We start from the raw sequence: 10,043 nt of genomic DNA, 5'->3' as shown, positions 1-10,043 counted from the left end.
TGGCTTTGACAAGCACTGTGGCATTTGGACAAGAACAAACTGGGAGGAGGGCAGAGAGAATAGTGTAACAATGAATGAATGGAAACCCAAAATCTCTGTAAATGTTTATGAAAATTAATAAAATATAATTATAGAAAAAAAACCTCTACATTTAAACGACTCATTAGAGAAGAGTCTCTCATAATTTAAGCCAGTTTTTGGTTTGCTTTTTAAAAAATATAATTCATGTCTGGTCTTGGAATGCATCCGTTAAACTGGTCTGTTATGATTAGAAACATGTATAGCCAACAAAAAACAATAAAAGATCAACAGTTGAATGCTATAGGGTCAATTAATTGATATAACACTTAACACTATATAACGTTTATGATTGGATATGATGTGAAACACTTCATCTAGGAGCGGCTTCTAAAGCAGATTCTTGAGTTTCCATAAAAACAATTATCTTCTGTATCAAAAGGAGCTTTTTCAATAATAAGACCAGAATCTTCTATTTTCAAGTTCAATGGTTTCTCCTGTTCATGTCTGAGATCTGAATTATCATTCATTTCACTATCCTACTCCTTCAAATCTAAAGGTTTATCTGGTACTAGAACTATATCTTCTTCATCTTGTAGGAAGCTACAAATCAGGTTGGGTCTATTGGATTTATCATTATCGCTGATTTGCAGCATTTCAACATCACCTATGTTTTCTTCTCCTTCTTTTCTGCTAGAAGAGTTCTTGTCATGCTGAGTTTCTTCATTGTTTGACATTTGCACTTTAACACTGACTTATTATTGCCTTCTGCAACACATTCTTCCACATCTTCTTCAAATATAACATAGGTTCCAAGAGCATCTTCATATTCCCCAACAAGTACAAAGCTGTCCACTTGCCTAACAGGCTTCTCAGTGTCAATTCCCAAAACCTTGCATTTATTTTCACATTTTTGAGAGAAAATTTGAATCAGGAATCCCTGACAATTCCACCAGAACCAACTGCTCCTGTTCCTCATCCCATTCTTCATGTGTGGATTCCTCGGCCTCCATCATAATTTCCACTAAAATAATTTTAACATTTTTCTTTAAATTGTGTCTTGTACTGTACACAGACTTTATGTGTACATTGCTTCATAACTTAATTTAAGACAGTTTGTTAAAAGCCATACTAGTATTTGAATTAATTTTGTAGTTAACAGTCTTGATTTTATTTAAAGTATAAATCAATACTTTTATTTTTAATTCATTTTCTATTTTGTAATCCTGATCTTAATGCATATTATAAACCTCTACTTTTTAGTTCAGTATTTAGTTTGCAATCTTAATTTCATTCATATTGTAAATTGGACTATTAATTGAGTTTTTCATTAAGCAAACATGGATTGGTTTCAATCTAATAATTAATTGCTAAATTAGTTGCTTCAGTACAATTCGGAGAGGGGGGATAAATAGACTTGGCTGCTACCATACTTACTCTACTAGTTAGAGTTTCTAGATGTTATCAAGGAGTACCAGCATACAGAAATCTGATGTGGTTCACTGAAATCCAGTAGCCCACCTGGGGCCATGGTGTTTTTTGTAGCACACTTGAAACCACTCCAACTCTCACACATGACCTGGCAATAATTTGAAATGAGTATCCTTGAGTTTTGTTTTAAGTTTGTTTATCAAATTGATGCCTGGCATCTGTGTATATCAAGTTTTACATGACCTTCTGAAAATAAAGAAAAAAAAACCCAAACAAACCAGTAATTGTAATATATGTTTCTAAAACCATTTACCTAACAGCAGGAGCTCCTGCCATTCATTTACAGATATTCTTAGGTCAAATAGATAGTCTATTTTCTAAAATACCCAAAACTAGTATTCTATTCTTTTTGAGTTTTAAAGGAGAGATGTCACAATCTTGTAGCTAATCAATTAAGTGATAAAGTTTAGAAGGCAAATTTAGATAGAAAATAATTTGAACCTCTCTTGAATAATGTTAAATTCTCCTGCTGTTGCTCTTATCACAGCTTCAGTTTGCTCGGCTCCACAGTCAACACTCTTGGTATCAGCAGTCAGGAAATCAAAAAGCGTATCGCGATGGGAAAGTCTGCTGTTAGGGACCTCTCTAAAGTACGCAGGAGCAAGTACTCTGGAGACTAAGGTGTGCCTGATACAGGCCATGGTCTTTGCAATCACTTGTTATGCATCAGAGAGTTGGACAATGACTAGGGAGGACAGAAGGAGTATTGATGCCTTTGAGTTGTGGTGCTGGAGAAGAGTATTGAATGTACCATGGACTGCTAGGAAAACAAACAGATTCATCTTGGAGAGGGTTAAACCAAGCTGCTCCTTGGAGGCAAGGATTCTGGGGCTTCGTCTGACATACTTTGGACATGTTGCCAGGAGGGACGGGTCCTTGGACATCATGCTTGGGAGGGTTGAGGGACAGCGCAGGAGGGGAAGACCCTCTATGAGATGGATTGATTCGGTGACTGGGGTAATCGGGATGGGTGTGTCAGAGGCAGTGCGGTTGGCGCAGGATAGAGCAGAGTTTACAGCTGCTGTGCATAGGGTCGCTATGAGTCGCAAAGGACTCGATGGCACATAACAACAACAACAACTATTGATAGTGACCCAATCAGCAACAGCTCTGAAACTTGCCCTATCCTGCACCATCATCACATCCTATCATGGTCTTCCTCTTTCTCTGAACCTCCACTTTTCCAGCATTATATTATTTTTCCAGGGCTCTTTCTAACAACGTACTCAAAGCATGTGAGATGGAGAGCCACTATCCTTGACTTCAAGGCACACCCTGGTTGAACTTTCTTCAAGACAGACTTATTTGCTCTTTTGGCAGTCTATGGAATATTTAGTACTCTTCTCCAACATTAAAACTCAAAGTCATAGATTCTTCTTCTGTCACCTTTATTCACTGTGAAACATTCAGTTACATAGGGAGTAATGAAAAAGACAATAGCTTGATCAGTACAACTTAGACGTCAAAGTAGCATCATTGATCTTCAACATTTTGGAGATAACCACTTATTTTTTAATCTTTAACCTTTTTTGTTTTTATAAAAATTTTTATTTTAATTGTTATTTTAAGGAAAGGTTACAGAAAACTTAAATTTTCATTCATTCATTTTTGTACATTTTACCCTCACTCTCTCTTCTTCCTCCCCCAGATCACTTAAAAAAAAATCAGTTCACTGTTGCATCCCCTTACTCAACCCTCTTTGCAAAATATCTCTTATTCTGGGCTGTTTTTGTACATATAATGTCTAATCATACATTCCTTTTAAGTTCTTTCTTCCATTTGTTTCAGTCTAGAAACTAGCTCTTAAATACCCCTCAAACCTCAAGTCAGTTCTGTTTTAAGAGTGGTGTTATGCAGTATTTGTCCTTTTGTGACTGAGATATTTCATTCACATAATGTCCCCCAGAGTCACCTATGTGGTGTAATATTTTATGAGTTCTTTATATTTCAGTGCTGTGTAGTATTCCATTGTGTGAGCATACCATAGTTTTTCTATCCATTCATTTATTGGTGGGCACTTGGATTGCTTCCATTTCTTTGCTATTGTGAATAGTGCAGCAATAAACATGGATGTGCATGCACGTATCTGTTTGGATGGCAGCTCTGATTTTTTTAGGGTGTAATCCTAGGAGTGGAATTGCTGTGTCAAATGGTCTTTCGATTTAGAACTTTTTGAGAAAGTGCCATACTCCCTGCCATAGTGGTTGTACCATTTTATACTCCCATCTACCATGAATAAGGGTTGTGATCTATCCACAACCATGTCAGCATTTGTTGGTTGCTCCTCTGTTAAACTTTGCTGTTGTTATGGGGTGAGATGATGGCTCATAGTTGTATTTCTATGCATCTCTCAGAGAACTGGGGACTTAATATGTTTTCCTAGTGCAATATGTCTTTAATTTCTTGATTGCTGTTACCATGAGTGTTTATTGTGGATCTTAATAAAATGGAATCTTTGACAATTTAAATCTTTTTCCTATCTATCATGATGTTGCCTATTACCCAATACTGAGGATATTTGTTTTCTTGATGTTGATATGTTATCTGTACTGAGAACTGCAGTCTTTGATCTTTTGCAGCTAATGTTTCAAGTCCACTCGCAACAAGCAAGGTTGTGTCACTTGTATATTATTTTCTGCTTTATTTGGTAAAAACTAGAATTTGATTTTAAAAGATGTTTGACTCCTAGAAACATTCCTAGAAATGTTTTATACTATTTATTCAAAAGTAATTCATAAAGTTCAGGCAGTACTAAAGGCATTGGCCAAAAGTAAGATCCGAGGACTCAATGGAATACTAACTGACATGTTTGAACTAACATGGGCAGCCCTGGGTGTGATCTCCTGTTTATGCCAGAAAATTTAGAAGACAGCTACTTGGCTGACTGACTGGAAGAGATCAATATTTGTCCCCATTCTCAAGAAGGGTGATCCCACAGAATGTGAAAATTATCAAACAATATCATTAATATCACATGCAACAGAAAAACTATATCATCTCACTTCAGTAACAATAGAAAAATTCAACAGAGAATAAACAACAAATGCTGGTGAGGTTGTGGAGAAACTGGAACCCTTATTGGTGGCAGTGTACAATGTTGCAATCACTATGAAAGGCAGTGTGGTGCTTTCTGAAAATGTTAGAAACAGAAATACCGTTTGACTCAGCAATTCCACTACTGGGAATATACCCTAAAGAAACCAGAACTGACACTCAAGACAATATTTGCATATCTATGTTTATTGCTATATTGTTCACAACAGCAAAGAGATGGAAACAACCCAACTGGCCATCAACAAATGAATGGATAGAGAAGCTGTGGTATATCCACACAATGGAATATTACATAGCACTGAAAAAAAGGAACCAGGGTTATGATTACTCATGTCAAATGGATCCTGGCTGAAAGTAAAACGTACCAGAAGAAAGTCTATTTATGCTCTGTTGACTGTGCAAATTATGATAATCAAATTGAGAATAATGGGAATCCCAGAGCACTCAATTATGCTCATGTGAAATCTAAACCTAGACAAGGGGGCTATTGTATGAACAAAGAAACACTACATGGTTTAAAATTAAGATAGGAGTGTGTCAAGGTTGTACTCTCCCTCCATACCTATTCAATATGTATGTTGAGCAAATTATTTGAGAAGCTGAACAATGTTAAAAAAAGGGGGAATCAAGGTGAGAAGACGACTCATTAATAACATGCATTATTCAGGTGACATAACCTTGCTTACTAAATTGAGGAGTACTTGAAGAACTTGTTGCAGAGATCAAAGATTGTATGGATTGCATCTTCTATATGGATTGCATCTCAGCATCCAGAACACAAAAATTCTTACCACTGGACTCAAGCTACATCATGAAGGATTGAAAAGTGATTGAAGTTATCCAGAACTTCATGTTACTTGGATCCACAATTAACATCCTTGGTACCAGCAGTCAGGAAATTAAGAGATGCATTGCACTGGAACTTCTCAAAATTATTGAGAATTAAATTGATGATGTCAGTTTGAGAACTAAGGTGCATCTGATTGAGGCCATCCATGGTCTTTCCAATCACTTGCTATGCATCTGAGAGCTGAACAATGAATAAAGATTACAGAAGAATTGATCCCTTTGAGTTGCAGGGTTGGAGAAGAATATTAAATATGGACCTCAAAAAGAACAAACAAAAGTGCAGCCAGAGTGCTCTTTGGAGACAAAGATGATAAAATTTGCATCACATACTTCAAGTATATTGCTAAGATGGGCTATTTCTTACAGTGGGACATGTTGTTTGGAAAGGTAAGGCTGGTGAAGGAGACGAAGACACTCAGCCACTGACTGCTGCAATGGGCTCTAGCGTGTCAGAAAGTGTGAGGATAGCATAAGAGAACAGGATTTAGTTCTGTTGTTCATAGAGTAACTATGGGCTGTGCTCTACTCAATAGCAACTAACAACAACATGTAAGATACCATCTTTGTTATCTCCAAGAAACATTCCAATTTCACTTTTTCCAAGACATGTTGTTGTTGTTGTTGTTGTTGTTGTTGTTGTTAAGTGTTGTCAAGTCGTAGACGACTCATAGCGACATTATGAATGAAAGACCTGAACACTTGTATAACTTTCACAATTTCTCTAAGTTCATAGAGTTTCCAGAGGCAAGCTATTTCAGAAGTGGATACCACTCCTGCTTCCAAGCTTGTTTTAATCTGGGAGCTCCAGCAAACACTGTCCACCATGGGTAACCATTATAACTTTTGACACATCAGTGTCAATGTTTAGCATGACTGCAACCATGAGTTACCTCTGTACAGCAAATGGACAGACCAGTGATAGACCAATTAGAAAAATGTCTGAACAAAAACAATTAAAAGCAGGCCTAAGGATACATGTTTGGATTTGGGTTTTTGTTTTTTGTTTGTTTTTTGGGGGGGTGGTTGTTTTTTGGCTTCTTCTTGTTGTTTTTTTTTTCCAATCCATGGGATAGTCAGCATTCTTTTCCAACACCGCAATCCAAAGACATCAGTTCTTCTCCCATCATCTTTATTCATGACCCAGCTCTCATATGTGTAGCAGATAATTATAAAGATTATGTCTTCAACCAGGCTTATTTTAATCTTTAAAATGACATAATTGCTGTTGAGGTGTCTGAAAGTAGACTTTCCAAAGGTTATGTTTTCAGATTTCCTGATCCTTGTTTCCAGAGGTGTTGATTGTAGGGCCAAGTAAAATGAAACCTTTGACAGTTCAAATCTTTCTCAATCTAACATGATGTTGATTTTTTGGCTAGTGGTGAGGATTTTTGGTTTTTTGATGTTGAGATGTGATCATATTAAATGCTACAGTCCTTGATCCACTGCATCAAGTGTCTCAAGTCCTCTTTGCTTTCAGCAAGCATGGTTGTGTCATCTATATAATACAATTTTTTGATGAGACTTCTTCCAATATCGATACCACACTTTTCTTAATAAAATCTAGCTTCTTCTATAATTTGCTCAAGATACACATTTCATAGGTGTGAAGAAAGGATACAGTCCAGACACACAGTCACACACCTAAGAAAGAGTAAGAAGAAGGACTGGGCATTTTCTTCTGAAATAACTGGTCTTTGAAAGTGGTTTATTGCCATTTCAGAGGGAACACTATTAAGCATAATTCCAAAGTTAGAGCTCTTAGAGTGGAAGCTACTAAAGCCCGAGAAGCAGTAGGAATCCCAGAACACCTGATTGTGCTTATGCAAAATTTATACTTGGACTAGGAGACAGTCATCAGAACAGAGCAAGGAAACACTGCATGGTTCAAAATTGGGAAGGATGTGGGCCAAGGACGTGCTCTATCTCCATATCTTTTCAATCTTTATGCGAAACAGATTACCTGGGAGGCTGGGCTCTATGAGAAGTGTAGCATCAGGATTGGAGATAGACTCATCAACAGTCTGTGTTATACAGATGACACAACCCTGCTTGCTGAAACTGAAGAGGAACTGAAGCTCTTGTTGCAGAATGTCAAGGACTGCAGCCTTCAATATGGATTGAAACTCCGTATCAAGAAAACAAAGATTCTCACCACTGGGCCGATTGGCAGCAACATAATGGATGATGAAGAGATTGAGATTGTTGACAGATTTGATTTGCTTGGCTCTATAATCAACACCCTTGGTACAAGCAACCAGGAAATTAAAAGATGAATTGCATTGGGAAAGTCTGCTGTCAGAGACCTCTCCAAAGTACTGAAGAGCAAAGATGTCACTCTAGAGACTAAGGTACATCTGATCCAAGCTATAGCCTTTGCAATTACTTGCTATGCATTAGAAATCTGGACAATGACTACGAATGATAGGCTGCATAGGGGAGTAGACTTGGGGAGGAGGGATTGTATAAAAATATAAAAGACTTTATATCATAATATCTATGTTGTTGTTGTTGTTATGTGCCATCGAGTCGTTTCCGACTCATAGCGACCCTATGCATAACAGCTCTAAACCCTGCTCTATCCTGCACCAACCGCACCGCCTCTAACACACCCATCCCGATTACCTCAGTCACCGAATCAATCCATCTCATAGAGGGTCTTCCCCTCCTGCGCTGTCCCTCCACCCTCCCAAGCATGATGTCCCTCTCCAAGGACCCGTCCCTCCTGGCAACGTGTCCAAAGTATGTCAGACGAAGCCCCAGAATCCTTGTCTCCAAGGAGCAGCTTGGTTTAATCCTCTCCAAGATGGATCTGTTTGTTTTCCTGGCAGTCCATGGTACATTCAGTACCCTTCTCCAGCACCACAGCTCAAAAGCATCCACTCTCCTTCTGTCCTCCCTAGTCATTGTCCAACTCTCTGATGCATAACAAGCGATTGCCAATACCATGACCTGTATCAGGCGCACCTTAGTCTCCAGAGAGACACTGTTGCTCCTGAGTACCTTTGAGAGGTCCCTAACGGCAGACTTTCCCATCGCGATACGCTTTTTGATTTCCTGACTGCTGGTACCAAGGGTGTTGACTGTGGAGCCAAGCAAACTGAAGCTCTGAACACTCTCAATCTCTTCATCATCCATCCTGACGCTGCCAATTGGTCCAGTGGTGAGAATCTTTGTCTTCTTGACGTTGAGCCTTAGTCCATACTGAAGGCTGCAGTCCTTGACCCTTCGCAGCAAGTGCATGAGGTCCTCCTCAGTTTATTCATATTATAATAGAAGTCATTCTCTCATATTTTAATGACTTTTACATTTTCATTTTAAACAGAAATAATTTCCTATATTAACTAGTACATTTATTAAAATAATGTTATTACTATATTTGGTAGATAACATTTTTTTCATGATAGAAAAGACACAACCAATTGCATTGAGTTGCAGAGCTAGAAGTTGCTAGGTAGTTGAATTAAAAGTATGAATTCTATGAAGCATGAATTTATAGTTCTTAATTTTTTAAAAAAATTATGTCTTGAGACTGTGATATCTAATTTTTAAGAATTGTTTAATTTTTGCATTAACTAATCCAAGCTAAAGATATTACAATTCCTTTTTAAAATCAAGAGCATTTAAAAATTGAGTTTCACACAATATATATATGCCAATCCCACTTATAATTATATCAAGCTAAGGGTTCTGCTTCCATCCATCCCAGTAAGTGTCCGCTATCTCAGAAATGTCAGCAAATTCACATATTTTCAGGTCCACTATATATTTTCTGTTTTATTTTCCATTTTTATTCATGGTGATTTTATGTACATATTACTTAAAGTGACTTACAGGAAGAAATTTGCTTATATCTATTAATATTTTAGTGTGGCCAAAATAGAGTAAATCTCTGGATTCTGTTTTTTCATGAAAGTTGTCTTTTTATGATTTCTAAAGCCACCATTCACTGTCAGTTTGTTGCATTATGATAACTTCTCTTTTACTGTGACACTGGCAATTGTGCCATCACTCTTATTTCTAATATAAGCAGAGTCACCCATGGTGGACACGATTCAGTAGAGCTTCCAAATTAAGACAAACTAAAAATTTATTATCTGCATTAGAAAACACTGACCAGCAAAAACCTTATGAAGAAAACTAGAAGTTTCAGATGTGTGTATGGGGGGAGTGTCTGGAGCAAAGGATTCAGACTCGGTAATTAGTACAAATAGGTGCAGCAAAGTGAGGTACATATCTGTCTTTATAGGGATCAGTTTTATACTGTGGCCGTTGTTGATTTGGACAGTAACTATGAACCTTGCCCTATCCTGAATCAGTCTCACTATTTCCAACAAACTTATCCTGATTATTCCAGATTGCTGTGTCAATCCATCTCATGCACGACCTTCCTCTCCTGCGCTGTCCCTCCACCCTTCCAAATATAATGCCCCTCTCTAGAGGTTGTTTCCTCCTGGACAAGTGCCCAAAGTATGTGAGATGGAGTTTCAAAATTCTTGCCTCCAAGGAGCAGCTCAGTTTCATGCTTTCTAGAATAAACCCATTTGTTCTCTTGTTAGACCATGATATGTTCAACATTCTTCTCCAGCATCACAACTCAAAAGCATTAATTCTTCTTTAGTCAACTCTAGTAA

At 37.6% G+C, this 10,043-nt stretch overlaps 1 pseudogene; it reads right to left on the bottom strand.

The window, feature by feature from the left end:
• Positions 1–395: 395 nt before the first annotated feature.
• LOC102860087 lies at positions 396–1,031 on the bottom strand (annotated as a pseudogene).
• Between the last annotated feature and the right edge of the window lie 9,012 nt (positions 1,032–10,043).

This window comes from Elephantulus edwardii, unplaced genomic scaffold (assembly GCF_000299155.1).
Source record: "Elephantulus edwardii isolate Elephantulus edwardi_28Jun2011 unplaced genomic scaffold, EleEdw1.0 scaffold00058, whole genome shotgun sequence".
Taxonomy (NCBI): domain Eukaryota; kingdom Metazoa; phylum Chordata; class Mammalia; order Macroscelidea; family Macroscelididae; genus Elephantulus; species Elephantulus edwardii.
The sequence above is the reverse complement of the archived record's forward strand: the minus strand, read 5'-3'. Positions and strand labels throughout refer to the sequence as shown.